The sequence below is a fragment of the Chlorocebus sabaeus genome, chromosome 13 (assembly GCF_047675955.1).
Source record: "Chlorocebus sabaeus isolate Y175 chromosome 13, mChlSab1.0.hap1, whole genome shotgun sequence".
Taxonomy (NCBI): Eukaryota; Metazoa; Chordata; class Mammalia; order Primates; family Cercopithecidae; genus Chlorocebus; species Chlorocebus sabaeus.
Window position 1 is genome coordinate 9,356,262 of NC_132916.1, and position 22,560 is coordinate 9,378,821.

The following is a 22,560-nucleotide window of genomic DNA, read 5'->3' on the forward strand; positions in this document are numbered from 1 at the left end:
ATCTTGGCTCACCGCAACCTCCGCCTCCTAGGTTCGAGCGATTCTCCTACCTCAGCCTCCCAAGTAGCTGGGATTACAGGCATGCACCACCACCACGTCCAGCTAATTTTGTATTTTTAGTAGAGACGGGGTTTCTCCATGTTGGTCAGGCTGGCCTCGAACTCCTGACCTCAGGTGATCCACCCACTTCAGCCTCCCAAAGTGCAAGGATTACAAGCGTGAGCCACCGTGCCCAGCCTCACTCCCTGATTCTAATCCCTACTTATTTTCCTCACCTCGAGCAGGTCAGTTAACCTCTCAGAGACCCCATTTCCTCATCTGTGCACTGGGGAGAATGACTTGCCTAAGGAGCAGGGTGGACACATCGGCAGTAAATGAGAGGGTTTATGTTAAACTGCTGACAGAGAATGATATAAATGTTATGTTTAGTTATTACAATGTCCAAACTGAAAGGGAAGAGAGCCTCTCTTTTGCATGCTGGCAGAGGCTCTCTGTAAGCTGTCCGTCTCCATGGCTGCATTCTAGCAACTTCACTGAAAAGCATTCACGGGTGTTTGTGTGTAAGCAGGGCCCCAAAGGAACAGCTAAATTCCAAGCCACCTTCAGCTGGGAGTCCAGCCCGTCCAGTCCAAGCCAGCAAAGGCCACCCCTGGTCCAGGTCGCCACCTTAGATACAAGCAGTGCTGCCTCCCTCTCGGTGGTAGGGAACGGCACGCTATTCAGTATCTTCCTGTACTTGCCCAGTAAGGACAAGGTCATGTGAATTATCGAAAAGATGAAGCCCAAGATTTAAAAATCATACTGAGGAATGGTTCTGAATAAAAGCCATTTGTTATGATCACTAACATAAACCTGTTTGTGGACAGTAAGGAATAGTGTCTTACATCTAGCCTTCAAGATTAAGGACTTTAAACTCATTTCATGGTGTATTTTTTGTGCTAATCATTTTATGTTTTTACTTATCGTAAGAGATGGAAAGCCCCTTCAATGACTCTGTACTGACTTTTGAAGTGGAGAAATAATTCTCCTTCAATTTCAGAGAAATTGAAGTTTACTTAAAGATGATTAAAAATCTTTCTGACAGACTTTGAGAAGGTCTCTCTTCTGACTGCTCTAATTTTAAATAATTCAGAGCCAGCTTGGCACATGTATGTTTATTAAAGTAGGGATGAAAATAAAACTGACTCGTGTGGCTGCATTAGCCCACTGAACAGTATTTCGTCTTACGTCGTCTCCATAACTTCTGAAGTGAAAACCAGAAAACTCACTGTCGATGTCCTCCCTGCCTGCTGGGCTGATTGGCATGAGGCAGGGCCAGCTTTATCCATTTCCTGAAGACCATTCCTCCACGGTAGCACCTTTCTCAGCTGCCAGACCCTCTTCTCAGAGACTCAGAACAGCAGGCCAGGGACTGAGGGAGGGAAGATGCCGGATGGCTGAGGAGCCCCCAGGCAGGCAGCAGCTGCAGCCTTGGCCCTTCCAGGGACTCTAAGGCCCCTGGGATTCCTTGGCAGCAGTATCTGTATCAGCAGGAGCAGCTCCGGGAACTGCAGTGAAGAACTGGAGCTCTCAGGATCCGAGATCCTCAGATTCTTTTTTTTTCTTTTTAGAGACAGAGTCTTGCTCTGTCACTCAGGCTGGAGTGCAGTGGCATGATCTCAGCTCACTGCAACCTCCACCTCCCAGGTTCAAGCGACTCTCCTGCCTTGGCCTCCCAAGTAGCTGGGATCACAGGCATGTGCCACCACGCCCAACAAACTTTTGTATTTTTAGTAGAGACAAGGTTTCACCATGTTGGCCAGGTTGGTCTCAAACTCCTGACCTCAAGTGATCCGCCCGCCTCGACCTCCCAAAGTGCTGGGATTGTAGGCGTGAACTACCGCACCTGGACAGGACCCCAGACTCTTTCTGTAGCTCACAAATCAATAAAATTAGTAAATATGTGAACTGTGATGCAGAGCTTCCAGCCACATCCCAAACTGCCATGGACTGTGCTTCTCTTCACGCTGGCGCAGTGATGGCTGGGCACCATGCTTCTCCGCGGAGCTGAGCTGCTCTTTCTTGCTCTTCACCAGCTTCTCTCCCGCTCCTCCCGAGGTGGTCACAGCTTTGGCTGTGCTGTGTTTCGTGCTGCAGACAGGCTCTTTCTGACTTTATTTGACTAACCTCCCCCCCGCCAGAACCCCTGACGGTGTTTAGCTGGTTGAAATTCAAAAATCCCTCTGAGATGCTTTTAGTTCAGAACATTTTTGTTCGGAAAATCCTCTGTCTCCTTACCAATGAGATTTTGCAAGAACAATCCCATCTTTCTCTTTTGTCTTTCAGCTGACATTTTAGTCTTAAATTTTCTAGGGACACCTTCAGTTCAGCCTCTTATCACATTAGACTCTTATTTGTATTCCGGAGAGATGCTGGTCTTTAATATTCTGGAAGACAAATAAAGAACCCTCAGAAAACCCAGGACCGTTCTACCTTCTACCTTCAGTCCTGAATGATGTCAGGGACTCTCAGGACCTTCAGGTGGCATTGGAAATATCTCTCGGGTTTGGAAAGGGCAGTTTAGATCCAAGCAATCTCAGAATGCATTTGTGATAGAGACGTTATGAATTTTTACTGCCTCACCTCTTCAATTCCTCCCTGTCTGCGAGGTAGAACTAGGATTTTCTTATCCATTTCCAGCAACTCCCAGACCCCTGGTGAGGGAACCCTCTGTGTCTGCCGACCACGTCTTTGCAGAACAACTCAATCTGTCCTGAGAGGCAGCCTCCCAGCGGCAGCAATGGGGAAATGCCGGGCTTCTCAACCTCCGTGTCAGCATTCTGGACATTTGGGGTGGGATAATCCTTTGTCAGGAGGACTGTTGTTTGCATTGTAAGATGTTTAGCAGAGTCTCTGGCCTCTGTCTGCTAGACACCAGTGGCACTCTGTAGTGTGACAATGGAAAATGTCTCCAGACAACTGAGAACTTCTGACAGAATGGGAAGAGTAAACACCTAGGCCCAAAATACTGATGCTCGAATCTCAGCTCTACTTGGATGACCTTGACCAAGTCTATCAGAGCTCATAGCACCTGCCCCACGAGGTTGCTTGCATAATTAAACTCAATGATGTGGTAGCTTTCAGCACATGTTTGTGGAAGCCAAATCTCTTATCATCTGTTTTCTTAATTAATGGCAAGAATTACTTTAAGATACACAGTAAGTAATAAAAATCCAGCTTCCTCATTTCACCAAAGGTACACTTTTAGCCCTTTGGCACAAACTGGTTTAGTTCAGTGGAGATGGAATGCGCTCGGAGATCTGGCTTCATCACGGGAAAGAGAGGACATTTCACTTCAGGTGGTATCTCTCTTGTACCCCTTGAGAGCTGCTCCCACGCAGTTAATGGCGCCCAGATAATTACAGATGGAGCTGCCTTCGGGTTGTAAACAGAGCTTTAGGTGATTGCACACTTCCATTTATCCGGCCTATTTGCATTCGTACTTATTTGCATTTCTACATCTCCCACAGCTGACACTTGTTTTTTAATTTTGTGATTCCAAAGCACTTTTCTGATTACCCTGTGCCTGCTAGGAGAGCTCCCCATCAGGCCAGGGTTGCAGCCTCCTTCCCGGCTCTGCCCCCTTGATTTCCTCCGTGTTTTTGGAGGGAGGCCAGTTGTTGGGAGCCCGCATCTGCCATGAACCCGGGCCTAATGAGTCATTGTTCTTCTGAGAAGCGCCTTGGCGTCAGCTTCCTTTCAGCTGCAGCGTCACAGGACCTTGTCTACCTTTTCCTCCGGATTACACCTGGGACCTGCTACATTATGTTACTATGACAAGAGTCACCTTACTTTCTCTTTTCGAAAGTGAGATTGACCTTCCTTCTGTTTCTGAAAGAAATGCCACTTAAAATTTGAGTCTGTAGCAATCACCTTGAGATAGCCTACTCTGAAATTGCTAAAAGAACAGTTTCCATTTAAGAATTTAGCTCCAGTGCTGAGAGCATACAACCCCTACCTTTTTAAGCCTCTCATGTGCTTATATTTCTTAAACAAAATGGCTATGTCTATTCCTTGCTTTCCGTAAAAGGCATACGCATCAGTTTAATAAAATGTATGTTGTTAATTTTCCTAAGCCAATTTACAAGCAGCATTGGTCAAATAGCTACATGCGGGATGCTCACCCGAATATCTAATAATGATAGAGGACTTAACGGTTCACTAATTCCTTAACAACATCCATCATCTATTTTTCCATTTTCTCTTCTCTCTCGGTTTCTACATGACCCGTGCATTGAAAGATTTAGGTTTCCTATTTCGCCGAATTGTACTGTTTTCCCTTCCTTTGTGAGTGAAAGTAAGAAAATCCATGAGTATAAAGTGTGTCTTCTGCTCTACATGCTGAATATAAAATTTAACAGAATTCAGCCAGGCATGGTGACTGATGCCTGTAATTCCAGCACTTTGGGAGGCTGAGGTGGGCAGATTGCGAGGTCAAGAGATAGGGACCATCGTCACCAACATGGTAAAACCCCGTCTCTACTAAAAATACAAAAATTAGCTGGGCATGGTGGTGGATGCCTGTAGTTCTAGCTCCTCAGGAGGCTGAGGCAGGAGAATCGCTTGAACCCAGGAGGCAGAGGTTGCAGTGAGTCGAGATAGCGCCATTGCATTCCAGCCTGGAGACAGAGTGAGACTCCGTCTCAAAGAAAAAAAAAAAAATTAACAGAATTCTCCCTGTAAGTGAATTTGTCGGAAAACAAGAACATAGACTATTCAATTTAAAAACAAAACTTCTGGGACGGACCAGCTCCCTTGGTGGATTAGCTAAATGATGTGCAGATTATATTAACCCATGGAATATAGCATCACAGACCCGCATACCATCATCCTGACTTCGTACGACTCACACCAGCTCTGTATTTAAACAGATGAGGATAGACGTGGGCTCATGTAATAACTGTGTCAATTACAAGGGAAGAATAAACACACATTTACCAATCAAGTAGTAACCAGCAATCTGCCTTTGGTAGATCTACTCGTGTTCCTATTTGGGAAAAGGTATTCTTTATTTTAATAGTCACGTAATGGTCACTTTCAAAATCTGCCTTTGACTACATTCTGCTTATTTTCTGCATGTCACAGACTAGCCCCTCTTAGGTGAGCTCAGTAGATACACTCATGTTACCACTTTGAGAAAGACAGTATTTAATATTCCTTTCAGGAACACGTTAATATACGATGTCAGAATTATGATGCTTGGTTTTTACACACAGCCTGTCCCAGCTCAGGTGAGGCCACATCCTTTGGCCATACCCGTGTAAAAAGCCAAAGGGGGCCCCTTTTCCAGACAGCAACCAGCCCAGCCCAGGCTCTCCTGCCTTGTGGCATCCACGCCACCAGTCACTGCCAAAACGCATACAGAAGTCCCCGTTTATCCGTGGTTTCGATTCCTGCAGTCTCAGGTACTCACAGTCAACCGAGGCCCAAAGATATTAAATGGAAAATATCAGATCAACACTTCCCAATTTTTAAATTGCTCACTGTTCTGATTTGTGCGATGAAATCTCACACCCTCCCACCTGGATGTGGATCCTCCCTTTGTCTGGCATCTCCACGCTGTGGACACCATGTGCCCAGAAGTCACTTAGTAGCCATCTGGGATAGCAGATCTACAGATCACAAGAAGAAGGATGAGCGTAGGACAATGAGATATTTAGAGAGAGAGGAAGTTCACGTTCACGTAACTCATGTCGCGGTCATGGCACCATTATACCTGCTCTGCTATAGCACTGTTGCAAATGTCTTTGCTTAATTTGTAAGTTAAGCTTCATCATAGGCATGGATGTATAGGAAAAAACAGCATATATAGGGTTGGTACTACCCGTGATTTCAGCATCCACTGGGAGTCTAGAAACATATCCCCCTTGGATAACGGGGGTGACTGTGGACAGTAACGGAACCACTTTAGTTGTTATCTTCATAGGCTCTGCTACCAAACTTGTAAACCTCTTCACTGTACCCAGTAGTGAGACAGAGCTGCAGAGGGTGACTGGTCTCCCTAAGTGAATACCAGGTCGAGCCTAACACCTAAAGAGAGAGGAAAGGTCAATTTCAGACAATGAAAGCTGCTCTTACAAATACAGACATTTCAATAGCCAGGAGACCCTGAGGAATGGCTCTTAATCCAGGTGCCCTGTGTATAGAGATGCCTGCAAGTAGCCAACCAAGATAATAAGAGTCAGCCCCCGAAAGGGATGAGGTCAGAGCAGGAGTTTCAATTTGACCCACATTCCCATCATGCCTTTCTCTCTTTCTCTCCCATCCTCACTTTCAAATCACAGCCATTCACCCAAGCAGTTCATGAATGCAGGAACCTACCAGGACATTACAAATCTCCAAAAATTTAACCCTCCCAGGGAGCAATTACAACTCCAAAAAGGCATTATTTGCACACACACACCCCCGCGCAAAAAAAAAAAAAAAAAAAAAAAAGTCTTGAGTTTGCAGAGAGTGGCCAGAAACATTCTAGAACTTCATGTCTCTATGCGAGGCCTCCTCTTCCATCCCAGAGAATGAAATCCACCTGATGAGAGCACACAGCAGGCCCTCCCATCCCGCCCCCTCCTCTCTGTCCCTCCCATCCGGCCCCCTGCTCTCTGTCCCTCCCCGCCCCCTCCTCTCTGTCCCTCCCATCCGGCCCCCTGCTCTCTGTCCCTCCCCGCCCCCTCCTCTCTGTCCCTCCCATCCCGCCCCCTCCTCTCTGTCCCTCCCATCCCGACTCCTCCTCTCTGCCCTCCCATCTCTCCCCCTCCTCTCTACCCTCCCATCTCTCCCCCTCCTCTCTGCCCTCCCATCCCGCCCCCTCCTCTCTGTCCCTCCCATCCCGCCCCCTCCTCTCTGTCCCTCCCATCCCGCCCCCTCCTCTCTGCCCCTCCCATCTCGCCCACTCCTCTCTGCCCCTCTCATCCGACCCCCTGCTCTCTGCCCTCCCATCCCTCCCCCTGCTCTCTGCCCTCCCATGCCACCCCTGCTCTCTGTCTTCCCCCACTCCCTCCTCCCCAAGTCATTGCTGGGAGGAGGCGGTCGGCCTCAGGGCCTCCCAGGCAGTTCTTGAGGAAACCACACACTTCATGAGGAAAGGAAATCCTGGAGAGTTTTCATGTAGTTACAGGTTTTATTTGGGGAAAAAGAAAATCCAGAAATAAATACAACTGCCTGGAAAACTAACTATATTTTACATTTTGGAATAATTTAAATGTCATTCCTGGTAAAGGAAGTGATGCAGAAAAGTCAAGAGAGCTCTGAAGGCAGAGAGAGTTAGATAAGTGGGTCCTGACTCATCAGTGACCTTGAGCCGGCCCCTGACGCCTCTGAAATTCCATTGCTGCAATAGTAAAACGGGGATAACAATGACACCTACATTGTTATATTTAAAATGAACACATTTTTAGTGCACTAATATTTGTAAATATTTGTGAAGCTCCTATTAATATTTGTAAAGCTCTCTGCACAAAGTAGGAGCTCGGTGCTACTTTATAAACAACATTAACAAAATGACTTCACTTACCTTCACAGGAACCCTTTGCATTAGGGATTATCGCCAATCAGACAGGAGGTGTCAGAGCATGGCTTGATAAAAATAGGGTACAACCATGCAGGGAGTTTTTTAGGACAATGGGAATGTAACTACTTATAATGCATGTCCAAAAAGTTCCTTTTAAAATATTATCTTGCAAAATGATTTTAGAGTGAAATCGTCTTTCTTTTTTCGGGCAAAGCTTTGAATTCCACCCAGTGTACCTTCATTATATCCAGCTGCACAAAAGCTCATGTGTTATTTCTTTCCATGCTGTCTCACCAGACCTGTCTGTTCACATTAACCTAGTTACCAGTGGAACAAAAATGCAATTGGCCAAAGGTTACATTTCTTCCTCGTGAGCACAAGAGAGCAAGATCATGCAGAGCAAAAGCTTTCAGTAAATTTCAGCCAAGAAGTTGGGCTTCTTCCCAGGAACTCTTTAACCCTTCCCTCTCCTTTCTCCCAGAAACATGCATGCTACATTACCCGTGGTGTTTTTCCGCGCCAAACTCGTGATCTTTTTTTGTTTTATTTTCAAAGATGAATATATTACAGAAAGAAATGATACTGAATTTCCTTCAGCATGCCCCCCGATTTTAGGAGCTTGAAGATTTTCATGTTTCAAATTGCATTAAACTTTTCGAAGAGCTTTCTTGCCCTACTTCAGCTATAATCCTGAAGAGAGAGGCGAAAGATGCTTTGTAAATCCGCGTTTTACAAATGAGAAAATTAAGGCTCCAGGAGATGATATGACTTACTCAGCGGTTACACAAGTAGGAAAATAAAGACCCCATTGTGTGTTGATTCTAGAATAGTCTGCATTATCTTCGTGAGTCTACACAAGTCAGCACACACCCCATCCTTGGAGAGGATGTTGTTCTGAGGAATGGGAGCCCAGCTCCTGCAACTTGGGTGGCTCTGGCTTCAAGAAGACAGAGTCTGGGTGCAGAGCAGAAACTCAGGGAAATTCCCCAACACCCAGCAGGCAGATGCCGCCTCCCTCACCCCCTGCACTGTGGACGTTGGCCTGGGATAATGGCAGAGGAAAAAAGTACACAGAAAACTTTAAGCAAAATAATTCGTCGTTTTCCCTGTGATCTATGGCAATGTTGAACTGGAATAGCATACTGTTATCTTGAGTAAAATAGCAAGTGAATGCAATGCTTACTATTGGAATAGTATGGAGTGGTGGTCTTCAAACTATTTTCCTTATAATATATTCCCCACGTACAAAATTTTGAAAACAATGTACCTCCTCACAAGTGTTTAAGTCCACCTATAAAATTTTTCCTAGGCTTAAGTAATAGCAAAAAGTGAAACTCCTGGAGTATTATAAAAACTGACAGTTTTTTTTTTTTTTTTTTTTAAATGAAGTTTCACTCTTGTCACCTAGCCTGAAGTGCAATGGCATGATCTCAGCTCACTGCAACCTCTGCCTCCCGGGTTCAGGTAATTCTCCTCTGTCAGCCTCCTGAGTAGCTGGTATTACAGGCATGTGCCACCATGCCCAGCTAATTTTTGTATTTTTAGCAGAGACGGGGTTTCATCATGTTGGCCAGGCTGGTCTTGAACTCCTGACCTCAGGTGATCCGCTTGCCTCGGCCTCCCAAAGTGCTGGGATTACAGGTGACAGCCACAGTGCCTGGCCTAATAATGACAAATTTTTTATAAAAGAAGAGACACAGCAATCTTTTAAATGACAGAAATAGAATCTGAACACCAGAGGGTCCATATCACTCATTTTGTAAACACATGAATGGGCTCTTCCTTATCAAAGGGTGATTTATATCGGGCCTCGTACTCCTAGTAGTCCATTTCACTTCTCATATTCTCTAACATATGTTTTTATAATTGAAAATCTTTTGTTGGTCATCCAGTATATGTCTCTGTAATGAAAATATGTACAAAGCCTTTAATTTTTAATTTCTAGAATTAAAAACGAGGTTCTGAGATTAACATTTTTTCCTACTTATTATTAAAATTGTTAGTAGTAAACAATTGATCAAAACAACAGAAATACATTGTAAGTTTTGATGAATATTTGTTAAACAAAAAGTAAAATGGCAGTGGGAATATCCAAGTTACTGAGGTGCTGTGGATGCATACTACTTACAGCTGGAATAAGGGTTCAAGATGAATTTCTTCCATTTTTCATTTTAATTAATGTAAGCACTAAATAACTTTGTTCATATAAATAAGTAGATTACAATGGAAAAGTCTTCTAGCAAAATCATTCCATTTTTTAAAAGTCATTTGCAGTTATATGCCAAAATCACATGATAGTCTATCATCAAAAACTCTTTTTATTTTTCAAAATTTTCAGAAACAAACAATTAGAAGCAAAAGTATTTTTTGCCCTTTGCCATGAAATTATTGGCATGCTAATTTACCTTTTCAGTTTTTTAGAAGTATGCCAAAAAGGTTTTATGAGGATCTAACAAATAACTATTAATTGTACCTTTTATTTTGTAAATTTAGAAACCCTTCATTTAATACATTTAGAAAGAGTTGAAAAATTTTTAAATATTGTTATTTTCAGTACACCTTTGCCAGTAAAGTATCTCTTGATAAAATACTTTTATCATGTGCTTTAAATATATTCTTACCCAAATGGAAGCTGCTGAGTCATTTAATTTATAGAAAAAGTGAAATGTTTAACAAACTCAGTCTTCGCACCAATAGCTAAAATCAGAGGCTAGGTGCAGTGGCTCACGCCTGTAATCCCAGCACTTTGGGAGGCCGAGGTGGGCAGATTGCCGGAGGTCAGGAGTTCAAGACCAGCCCGGCCAACATGGTGAAACCCCCTCTCTACTAAAAATACAAAAAAAAAAAAAAACTTAGCTGGACATGATGGTGGTGGGCACCTGTAATCCCAGCTACTTGGGAGGCTGAGACAGGAGAATCACTTGAACCTGAGAGACATAGAGGCCGCAGTTAGCCACGATGGTGCCATTAAACTCCAGCCTGGATGACGAGAGTGAGACTTCATCTAAAAAAAAAAAAAAAAAATCAGAACAAGTGAATATTGGTAATGTCAAGATATGCTAACATGTGTTCCAAGGAATATTGTTGGGGTCACTAAAAAGTAGATATCCATCTTGCAAGATGAGTTATGAAAACCAGTCAGGATCAGAATGACATAGAATATTCATTTAACCATTTCACAAAGTTTAACAAGCTAAAATAAATCTATCTGTTATTGTGCTTGATTTGTAATAAAGGAATATTATGTGTTGCTAAAATTATAGTTATTTATGAAGCAAGGATAGCCTGGAGTCCTTTGGTGGGTACACATGTGTGCATGCACCCCAGTGTTTGGCATCTGTGAATAATTAAGGGTCATGTAATAATGAGAAATAACTTTATTCATGATCAGACATTTCCAAGAAAGTGAAAAGCTTAAATGTAGATATAGCTATAGATAGCAAATATTATTGCCAGGTGCAGTGGCTCACACCTATAATCCAGCACTTTGGGAGGCTGAGGTGGGTGGATTGCCTCAGGTCAGGAGCTCGAGACCAGCCTGGCCAATATGGTGAAACCCTGTCTCTACTAAAAATATAAAAATTAGCGGGGTGTGGTGGCGGGCACCTGTAATCCCAGCTACTCGGGAGGCTGAGCCAGGAGAATCGCTTGAACCTGGGAGGCGGAAGTTGCAGTGAGCCGAGATCACACCATTGCACTCCAGCCTGGGCGACAGAGCAAGACTCTGTCTCCAAAAAAAAGAAAAGAAAAGAAAATATTCTGACTCAGCAGCTAGCAAACAATTTTAATTTTTTTGTTAAAAAGAGGTGGAAAATATTAAATACTTTCTAATATAAAAATATGAGTATTGATTGCACTTGGAATAAAAATTTTATGATGTGATTTAATAAAACAGGTTTTAACTACCTTGTAAAATAATGCACACCGCATCTAAAAGGCAACACATAACACATTTATCTGCTGATTTGATCTAGTATGAAATTTTAAAATTTCATAGTTCCTAAAAATATTTATGTTTGAAAGACTAAGCTTCTTCAATGCCTCAAGATTTCTTTCTTTCCAGTTAATGATACACTCTACAAATAAGTATTGAAATTAGCTAATCATAATTGCTTACATTGAATACATGAGAAAACATAGATTTTAGCATTTCTTTTTTTCTTTTCTTTTTTTTTTTTTTTTTTGTTTGTTTGTTTGAGACAGAGTCTCGCTCTGTTGCCCAGGCTGAAGTGCAGTGGCATGATCTCGGCTCACTGCAACCTCCACCTCTTGGGTTCAAGCAATTCTCCTGCCTCAGCCTCCTGAATAGCTGGGATTAGAGGCATGCACCACTATGCCTCGCTAATTTTTTTTGTAGTTTTAGTAGAGACAGGGTTTCACCATGTTGGCCAGGCTGATCTCGAACTTCTGACCTCAGGTGATCTGCGTGCCTTGGCGTCCCAAAGTGCTGGGATTACAGGCATGAGCCACCATACCCGGCCAGCATTTAGTATTTCTTATTCATTCTCTCTGTTTGCTTTCACCACATTCTTCCCAAAGAGCAGTGCATTTACTGACAATCCCAAGAGAGAAGAGGTTAAGTAATTAAACAGAAGTTGGTGAAAATTGCTGTCATTCTGCTGTGGTTTCACTGTTCTCTCCAAAACTCATATTGAACTTTAATTGTCAGTGTAACAGTGTTAAGAGGTGGGACGTTTAGGCAGTGATTAGGTCATAAGGACTCCACCCTCATGAATGGATTAATGCCCTGTGTTTCATAACATATTTCCAAGGATAATCGTACAGTGAATAGTCTTGGAAGGTAGAGATACTACCTCGTTCTGCAGCAAAGGGGAAGTTTGCTTATAACAAAGACAATGTCTCCCTCTGTTGACAATGGCAGGCCTGCTTACAGCCCACTATAAAAGACTCAGATTCCCTAAAGTCAGGGTCCTCACACCTGTAATGCAACGCCTTGTGTGGGTGCCATCTGGTCCATTTCAAACAACCCTGTGAACACTGGAATTTGAGAAACCAGCACAGGAAAAAAGATATTTCTGTAAGTAATGTGTGGTCCTTTGTCTCTGACACCAGAGCCTCTGGTCTTCTGCTGGCCTCCACAAAACTAAGCAGACTAACTTGTCAGCTTGCAAAGAAAGCAAAATCTTAGATCCTTCACAGTTCTTGACAAGAATTAAAATGAAGTCTTCTCCTGGTAGCTACCTAGAGCCATGAACATTTCCAGGTATGCAAGTAGCCATCCTCACTTAGCAGTATTCTGAATTACCGAAGAAAAGGCCCATTAGTGACTCTGAAACTCACCCTCCTCCCACACACCCTCGGACTTGAACTTCTAGATTCCTCTTTCTCCATTGATCTATTTGTAGCCCAAACCTGAAAGCTGCAGCCATCTCTGTGGCCTCCCTGGCCCTCCTGCTTCACATCCAGGTTCTTCTAGTTCCATCTCAGAATGTTTTCTGAGCTCTGGAACTTGCTTCCATTTCCTTCTTCCAGCAACATCCTAGCCATTGCATGGTCTCAGCTCTGGGGGTAACACCCTGCCTCACCACATTCGTGTTATTTGTCCCTCCCTCATACCCATGGCTCCCTGGGTTGCCTGTTTTCACACACATAGAGCAATAGCACTTAGGGCACTGCTTTGTTATAATGACCTGTTTACTTGCCCATGACTGACTATAAGCTTCCTGAGGGCAGGAACTTTCTCTATGTTGTTTACCATTGTATTCCATAACTAGCCCAGCACCTAGCATGTCTCAGCACTTGATCAATACTTGCTGGGTAAAAGTATAAATGAATAAATGAGTGAATGAGCAAGAATATATAAATTATATCTTACATCCTATAAAGTGTGATATAGGTGATTGGAGCATTCACTTTGAAGGAAAGGTGAGTATCTCAAGACACAATCAAGGTGAGCAAAGGTGCCATCTGCAGGCATCCTGTCTAAGAGAAGTTTAGCTTCAGGAACATCTTACGTGATCTGTTGGACATGAGCAAAACTTTCCCCCTTCTTGAACCAGCTGACCTGAGCAAGTCTGCCAGCCTTCCAGTCTTAGGGCAGGAATGTATGCCTGGCCATCAGGAAGAAGGTGGGAGAGGCCAGCCACCCCTAGCCATAGCTCAGCACATGAGGGAGGCCTGCTTGAAACACTGGCAGGGTGGCCATGTAGGACTTACACAGTCGTCTGCCTGAAAAAACATGATTTGAAATACATGAATGCTTGCCCACATACAACAAGATGGAGGTTTTCCAAGGTAGAAGTACTCAGACATAAAAATGAAAGAAAAAACTGCGAATGTGCTTTTTTTTGGTTGTGAGCTTTGTTATATGTGTGAATTGCTGATTCTTTAGCACGGCAGTAACAGTTGACAAAGAATTGTCCTTCAGATGTGTGGAAAAACACTCAGAGAACACAGCAAACCTCCAAACAATCAAAGGTAGCCACAATGCCACACACTTAGAGACACAAGAAGGTGCCACGGCCTTTATGGCTGCTTCCCCGTGCATGGACATCTGTGATGCCAGCCGGATTGGAAGATGGACAGAGCAACCACCTGTCTCTCCGTGAGGCCCGTGTGGACCCTGAAGCCCACAGACCCCGGCGGGTGGCAGGCTTCTGTCTGCACTCTCAACCCCAGCAACCAGCGTGCCTCCCTCCACCCGCCTCTGCCAGTCCCAGCAGGAATCTGACATCTTACACCTTCCTCAATATCAGGTAGCAGTCAATAAAAGGAAAAATGCTGGAGTCTTTTGATAAAGGGTTGGGTTCTTTTAAGCCAGTTCTTAACGTATTTCATTCAGAATGTGAGCAGAAGAAAGAACTTGCCCTGTATTGCGCTGGGATGGAGGCACATGGCTTTGAGGAAGGCCCCAGTAGCGCAAGTGCCAGAAGATGCAGGTGGCAGAGCATCACTCATGCATGTGAGCTATGTCCAAATGCCGAGCTCCACGGAGACGCACTCAGACTGCAGCAAGCTTCCTTCTGCAACCACAAAAGCGTCACCCTCTGTCGGGACCCTCTGAGCCCATCCCCACACCAAAGCTTCTCTCCAGTGGCGGAAACCTCTGTTTTCGGGTATAAAGACAAGAGTGATTTCAGTCTGGAGTCACGCCTGGACATGACTGATTTGCTTGAGGTGCCAGTGCGAATCGCTGAACCACAGCATATGGAATTCTGCAGACTGCAAGCGAAACGTGGCATTCATCGAAAGCCCGATTGTGTACGCTTCCATGACACTTGATACATGGGATTATTTTTAAAGACTTTATTTATTTATTTGAATACTTCCAATCTCAGCGAAGGCCGAAATGTAGAACACAGTGGCAGTGAAACAACTTTACCCTCAAGAAATATCTATTTTACATCCATGTCACAAAACATCTTCCGATTGTGTTTCACTTTCACATGTCAGATTTCATGTAATAATTACTCATTACTAGCAACCCAGACAAGATATAGACTTATGAAATTGTCTCATAAGTTTAACGATTTTTCAGCAACTGGAAGGAAATAGAAAATCCTTGGGTCCGTTCTACTTGAGTTCTAATCCCCAACTGTGTCTTTTACAAGCTGGTAAGCCTTGAGTAAGTTATTCAACTTTTGTGTGCCTCAGTTTCCTCCTCTGAAAAATGTGGATGATAATAGTACCCACCAGTTAGGGTTGCTGTGAGAATTAAAAAAGACAATTCACATAAAGCACTAGTATATATAGGGCCCAATAATATTATGTAATATCCCAGCATTTGGGGAGGCCGAGGCTTGAGTCCAAGAGTTCAAGACCAGCCTGAGCACCATGGCAAAACCCTGTCTCATCTAAAAATACAAACAATTAGCTGAGTGTCGTGGTGCACATCAGTAGTCCCAGCTACCAGGGAGACTGAGGTGGGAGGATTGCTTGAGCCGGAGAGGTTGAGGCTGCAGTGAGCTATGATCATGCCACTGCACTCCGGCATGGGGGACCAGAGTGAAACCCTGTCTCAAAAAAGTAAATAAATAACTGTATTAGTCAGGGTTCTCTAGAGGGACAGAACTAATAGAATATGTGGGGAGTTTATTAAGTATTAACTCACATGATCACAAGGTCCCACAATAGGCCATCTGCAGGCTGAGGAGCAAGGAGAGCCAGTCCGAGTCCCAAAACTGAAGAACTTGGAGTCTGATGTTCAACGGCAGGAAGCATCCAGCATGGGAGAAAGATGTAGGCTGGGAGGCTAGGCCAGTCCAGTCTTTTCACGTTTTTCTGCCTGCTTTATAACCTGGCCACAATGGCAGCTGATTAGATGGTACCCACCCAGAGTAAGGGTGGGTCTGCCTTTCCCAGCCCACTGACTCAAATGTTAATCTCCTTTGACAACACCCTCACAGACACACCCAGGATCAGTACTTTGCATCCTTCAGTCCAATCAAGTTGACACTCAGTATTAACCATCACAATAACGTATAATAATATCCCTGAAGTACTTCAGCACGCCCCCTTGGGTATTCAGGGGCAGCGGAACATCTCATTTTCTCTCCTCCTTTTTACAAATCTCCGTTTTTCTCTCTTCCTCTTTTTATTTTTCTTTAAATTTGTCACCCATCCCATTTTTATGCTCCTACAACTCTGTACACAGGCACCCCCTTAACCACTTGGGAGACCATCACTCGTCTTTGTTAATTCCCCTGAACATGCAGTGTGGGAACACTCCACTGTCACTCCTGCTCAGTATTGGAACTGAGGCTGGGTGTCGGTCTCTAGAAGGAGGATATGACAGACCACTGCACTTTGCAGGAATCCTGTGGGTCCGAATGAGCTATTTAAAAAATACCATGTCTTCCAAGGAACAGGGACACTGTGTGAATATGGGAGAATTACTGATCTGGCAATGCATCTCATCTATATTATACAAACTACTGTGTTTTACAAAGCACAAAATTTGAGTATTTGGACAAATTCGTCTCCTCATAATACTTTACAAACATGTTGGCCCAAAAGGTAGTTAGTTGTAATCCTGACTTCCCCTGGAAGGCACCTCTCCAGTGGGTGATGAGATACCTTTATCATGTCTGATGGGGGAGTAGCCAAGGGGGACTAGTCCTTGATCTGGTGCATCAGAAATGAAAATCTGTCGATTCTGATCTCAAAAGACAAGGACAACTGAGACATTTGGGACCAGCCTTGGACACTGATTGGACCACGGAGCTACACCGTCTCTCCCTGAAGCTCATTCTGTTGCCTCTGAACTAAGTCAGTGGAGACTCTTTCTGAAGGGTTGCTGGTAGACAGGACTAACAAGTACTGTAAACTTTCAGATCAGGATTGCAATGGGTACAGTGATAACCTTTCAGGAGCTGCATTTTTGATGTGTTGTAAGGCAGTGCTGTGGAGTAGAGAACCTCAATGCAGTCTGTACTCTTTGCCCACTGCTCTCTAACACGAGTCGGTAGAAAGATGGTGGGCCGTGCAGTTCAACCTGGGATGGAGTTTCAGCTCTTCCAAGACTAGTGGGGTCAAAGTAGTTATATGAACCTCTCAGGATGCAGTTTCCTCCTATGTTAAAGTGAGTGTGTGTGAGAGAGAGAACAAGACAGAGAAAGACAGAAAGTCATGCCTAACTCAGCACATAGGCGCTCAATAAACATTGGATCACAGAAACAGAAGACACCTGTAGGCATCACTTACTTAATGTGGACCTATGAGTATTTTCTTAAGTGTTTCTGACTTTTTAGAGCACATTTAACTAGGAAGTTCTTCCCACATCTTGGCTGCCATCTCTTTAGAATTAAGAGGTAAAGATGCCTCACATTGCTGTCACACACCAAAAGCCCTTCCAGGTGCTGCAGAATAAGGAACATGCATTCCTAGATGAGTTAATTCCTTTGATACTTTGATTGCTCACAGTGGTTTTGCCTACATCCTCTCCAAATTCTCCACTCCTCCTTTTAGTACAGGGTGTGGCCATCGAGCTATAATTACACTCTTTTTTTTTTTTTTTTTTTTTAATAGAAAAATAAGATTTATTTCAAAGCAATCTGAAAACAGCAGTCAGGGGGACCACATTTGCAAACTGGTAGGAAGGAGCATACAGTTACATGTCCATTTAGCAAGGTCTCAAGTCAGGAGTCTCACCAATTCCTGCCCAACACCTACTCAGTTTCTTCTTCAGGTTGAAACTAAAAAGTAGACTTGAACATCCCAGTGATGTCTTTGTTGTCCAAACATGCTCCAAGTTCAGGAAAGAGGACACCTGGGCTCAACTTATTGAGGGATTTGCTTAATTATTTAAAAAATATTTACATTGAGAATACAGTTAAGTTAGGAGCTTTCTTCACATTTTCACATTTTTTGAAAGGGCCATGGAGGTTTCATTCATGTTTTAACCAGTTGAGTTGATAAAGACCCTGTCTCTATTTTGTAAGAGATGGATTACATTCAGTTACTCCTCATGACAGCCAAATGGAAGATTATTCTATTGCTTTTGAAAGATTATTCCATTGCTTTTGAAGTGCTGGTTGGACTGGCATCTGCAATGGTAGCCAAATAAATGAGATTTCTATGTAACACATGCTGGTACTGGACGCACTCGTTCCCCCGGCCCTTGTTCTGATACTCCACAATACAGCGGATCAGCTGGTCATTCTCCTCAAGGAGCCGCTGGATAGTCTCTTGATTGACTTCCGCCTTGCCCCTCAGCCAGTCCGGTATGAAGGCCACCGACATCCCGAGGAACCTCTGGAACCACGACCGCCAAGCGACTCGACCCACGAAAGGTCTATAATTACACTCTTAAGGACAGTTAGCGGTGTCCTGTGGTTCCTGCTGTTAAAGTAATTAAACGGAAGCCTGCTAGACCAATGTGGCCGAACGCCCTGAGTTCCTGTGTCTGCAATCTGAAACCCAACTCAGTGGTCATATTCTAGGACAATCTGAAACAGCCAGCTAAGCCCTAACTTGGGACTTTCTACTGGGATGAATTCTTTGCCTTGCTTCTGAGTTCACCCCATAAAAGCCTTCCTCTTTGCCCCTTCTGTGGAGCCATGAACCACTTGTGATCCAGAGCTGGCCCACCCATGATTGCTGTTTGCTCAAATAAATTCTTTTTTTTTTTTTTTTTTTTTTTTTTGAGACAGGGTCTCCCTCTCTCACCCAGACCAGAGTGCAGTGGTACAATCTCGGCTCACTGCAACCACTGTCTCCTGGGATCAAGCGATTCTCCTGCCATGGCCTCCCAAGTAGCTGGGATTACAGGCACCCACCATCACGCCTAGCTGATTTTTGTATTTTTAGTAGAGACAGGGTTTTGCCACGTTTGCCAGGCTGGTCTTGAACTGCTGGACTCAAGTGATCCACCCACCTCGGCCTCCGAAAGTGCTGGGATTACAGGCATGAGCCACCACAGCTAGCCTCAAATCAAGTCTTTAATATTAATGTGCCTCAGTTTTTCTTCAACACTACATGCTGTACTCCAGTCTCAATACCAGCCTTGTGCTTTCTCATTGACCTTTGTTAGCCAGTGCTTTTCTTGTCTGTAGACTTTAGAAAATCACCAGAAACCTAATAATAAAGATCATATTCATTCATTTAACTGATCTGTGTTCAGTACTGCCTGTAAACTGGGCACTGTTCTAGTCAATTCATACACAATGATGAGACCTAGGCAGAGTCCCCTCCCTCTTCTAGACAAATGGTGGAGAAAGATGATAGTGGTTGTGATGTAGCCGATGAGAGCAGGAACAAGAGCAGTGGAAGGGAATGGTGGGACAATGAGGCATAGTAAGGCCCTGCTGTAGCTAGAGTGTGCAGAGGAGGCTTTGAGAAAGAGGCAGCGTTAAACAGACCAGCAAATTTTATGAATTCCAGCTTGGGATTGACAAGTCATCTAAATCTGTAAATGTCTTGCTTGTCATTGGCCCCAAATCAAGGAATGTCATCCACATTCCAGAGCTTGACAAACCCTGCCTAAGCCCCTGTTCAAATATCTGTTCTTCATGCATGAATACGTGCAGAAGGTTTCCCCCGTAAAATTCGGGTGGTTACGATGTGTAACTGCATCGCAGTACTCACCTCCGAATTATTTACACGTAAGCTGCAAGTTACACAGCATGTCTCCACTGCTATCCATTTGCATGTAGACACCTCTATGTACATTAGAAAGCAGAGAGAAAGCATGATAACCGTTCAGATACTAGTTGAGAAAAATTAACGCAAGTGCCTCCCTATTCATTTGGGGGCCACGTCTTCTCAGATGAGGACGTCCACCCAAACCCATGCAAGGCTGGCATACATTAAAGATGCTGGTATCTCCCACCCAATGCAGCTGTCAAGTCTGCTCTAAGCGTGCTGAGGCTCCTGATGTTTCAAGGTCTTCTCATAGTGCGTGCATTTCTCACTTACTACGATACTGACATGTAAATGGATTTATAGGAAATAGAAATGCTTTCTAAAAGCCACAAATACAATGTCTGAATGCATGCCCAGCTTGTCTCATATTTTGGTCCACATGCTGTGAGTGACGTGGCAGTCGATGGCAGCCCTAGAAAAGGGCTGCTGTTGGCGTCTCGATCATTGGCATCATCCCTGTTTATTTATTGAAGTCTCAAATGCAAGGTCAGGGCACTGGGAAATTACCAGCCTAGAAGAAGAAGTAGCTTTGAAAATATGTCATTTGCCTCTGGGGCATTTTTTTTCCTTTTTCTTTCTTCCTTCCTTGTTTCCTTGCTTTCTTCCTTCCTTCCTTTTTTCCTCTGTCTTTCAACATTTCTTCCTTCCTGTAATTCTTTCAGCAAAGAGAGGGGGAATAAAAAAGAAACAAGAAAATGAAGCCTAAACAGAGCATGTATGAGAATACAGGCATTAGTCAAAGAAAGAGAGGAGATAGGTGTAAAGTTAATTTTCTTAAGATTTAATTTGTGGTTTCTGGCCAGGCACGGTGGCTCACGCCTGTAATCCCAGCACTTTGGGAGGCCAAGGCAGATCACTTGAGGTCAGGAGTTCGAGACCAGCCTGACTAACATGGTGAAACCCCATCTCTACTAAAAATATGAAAATTAGCTGGGTGTGGTGGTGGGTGCCTGTAGTCCCAGCTGCTTGGGAGGCTGAGGCAGAAGAATCGCTTGAACCCAAAAGGCAGACGTTGCAGCAAGCCGAGATCATGCCACTGCACTCCAGCCTGGGCAACAGAGTGAGACTCTATCTCAAAAAAAAAAAAAGAAAAAAAAGAAAAGATTTTATTTGTGTTTCCTTGGGTTATTTTGGGATTGTTACTGTTTTGCTTTCAACTGGAACTAAGTGGAATCCTTGGCTAATAAGTTTTATGTGCATCTTGCCCCGGTTATCTCAAACGATTTCTTGGAGTAAAATCTGAAAAATATTTTCCTTTACTAGATTATGTTTCTATAATGGTAACTCATTAAACAGAAACGCTAGATAGAAATTCAAAGAACTTAAATTGTTCTTTTCTATCAAAATTCTTTACTTCTGAAATTCACTAAATTCTAACCTTTTTCCATTATCATAGCCACTCTTTTGCCAAAGAACGTAACAAGAATTCCTTCAACACCACTGATAGTCAATCTCTGACTATACTGAATCCAGAATTTCAAGAACATTTTTCAAAATTTTAACTTTTTAAAAAATGTTTTTTAAACTCTTTATGTGATTTCTTCCGTGTAGACCCTGCACAAAAGTTCTTCTTACGTTAACTTTATACTATCCTTAATTTTTCCCTAAATACCTAATGTAGTCTCTTTAGAATAATACACAACAACCAGGGTTGGAAATAGTTCAAGAGGAAAGTGTCTCTATCTGGACAAACTCTTCCTGTGATCTCAGGAGTCCCCTCCATTCCCCCGTTAATGGTCCTGTGGACGTGGGGAAAGGAACGTTAAGTTGTAACTACAGAAGTTACAACATACTCTCTATTCACCCTCATGCTGGTCCTGCCTAATTTTTAGTGAAGATCGAATGCAATTGCTGCATGGACTCAGGCCATTGGTTTTGACCCAGAAAGTAAACTCCAGGCATAACTGCCAAATACCCAACTCCCTTCTAACCACTTTTCTACAACTTTTGGATGGAAATTCTACATCTACTCATTAATTGTCTAGAAAGGACTGATTTTTGCCATTCAAAGTCGCCTGAGAATGTCCACGTATGTTGGGAATTCAGCACGTTTCGATTAATACTTAAGTACCCCCACTCAAGCATCAATTCAAAATCGAGATGAGGAATGTCCCAACTCTCCTGGTGTGGGGTACTGGGGGGTAAAGGCTCACCCAGGTGAATTTCACATGATTTTCTTATATCATCACTCAAAGGCATAAGGACCAGGAGGATCCTTCCTTTCTCTACTTAGTTTGTTGCTTCCCCACTTGCTGTCCTTTTGTGCTCCCTGTCTCCAGTGGTTCAGGTACAAAATTAGGGGTTAGCAAGGAATAGGAATTTCAGAGAAGCAAACTCTGTGCAGTTGAGGAAAACCACAAATATTGTAGCACATGATTTAGTATAGCAAATGGAAAAAACAAGATCCAGCAGCCTGGAAAATTCTCTATTCAGTTATGTGAACTTGGACGTGTAACTTCATCTTTGAACTTTCTTCATTTGTAAAATCAGGATCTTAATTTTTAAAAAGTAAAGAAAATTGAGGCTGATGTGGGAGGATCCCTTGAGCCCAGGAGTTTGAAACCAGTCTGGGCAACAGAGGGAGACCCACTCTCTACAAATAATACAAAAATTAGCCAGGCATGGTGGCGCATGCCTGTGGTCCCAGCTACTCAGGAGGCTGAGGTGGGAGGATCACTGAGCCCAGAAAGTGGAGGCTACAGTGAGATTTTATTGTACCATTGCACTCCCGCCTGGGCAACAAGCAGAATCCTGTCTCAAAAATAAAGAAAGAAAGAAAAAAAGAAAATGAAGAAAACTATTCATCGTGCCAAAGACCCATGAGCCATGCCTGGCACCAACAGTTGGCATCTCTGTTTTTGTTCGCATATAGTCATTTTATCGAGATAAACTGAGGCCACTCCAGCTCTTGC

The 22,560-nt window shown here is 43.6% G+C and overlaps 1 protein-coding gene and 1 pseudogene across 5 annotated transcripts in view; one reads left to right on the top strand and one right to left on the bottom strand.

Annotated features, from left to right (window-relative positions):
- PRKN (parkin RBR E3 ubiquitin protein ligase) overlaps window positions 1-22,560 on the top strand; it is a 1,397,785-nt gene that overhangs the window by 1,303,748 nt on the left and 71,477 nt on the right. The window lies entirely within an intron of this gene.
- On the bottom strand, window positions 17,508-18,296 carry LOC103240860 (SS18-like protein 2 pseudogene; annotated as a pseudogene).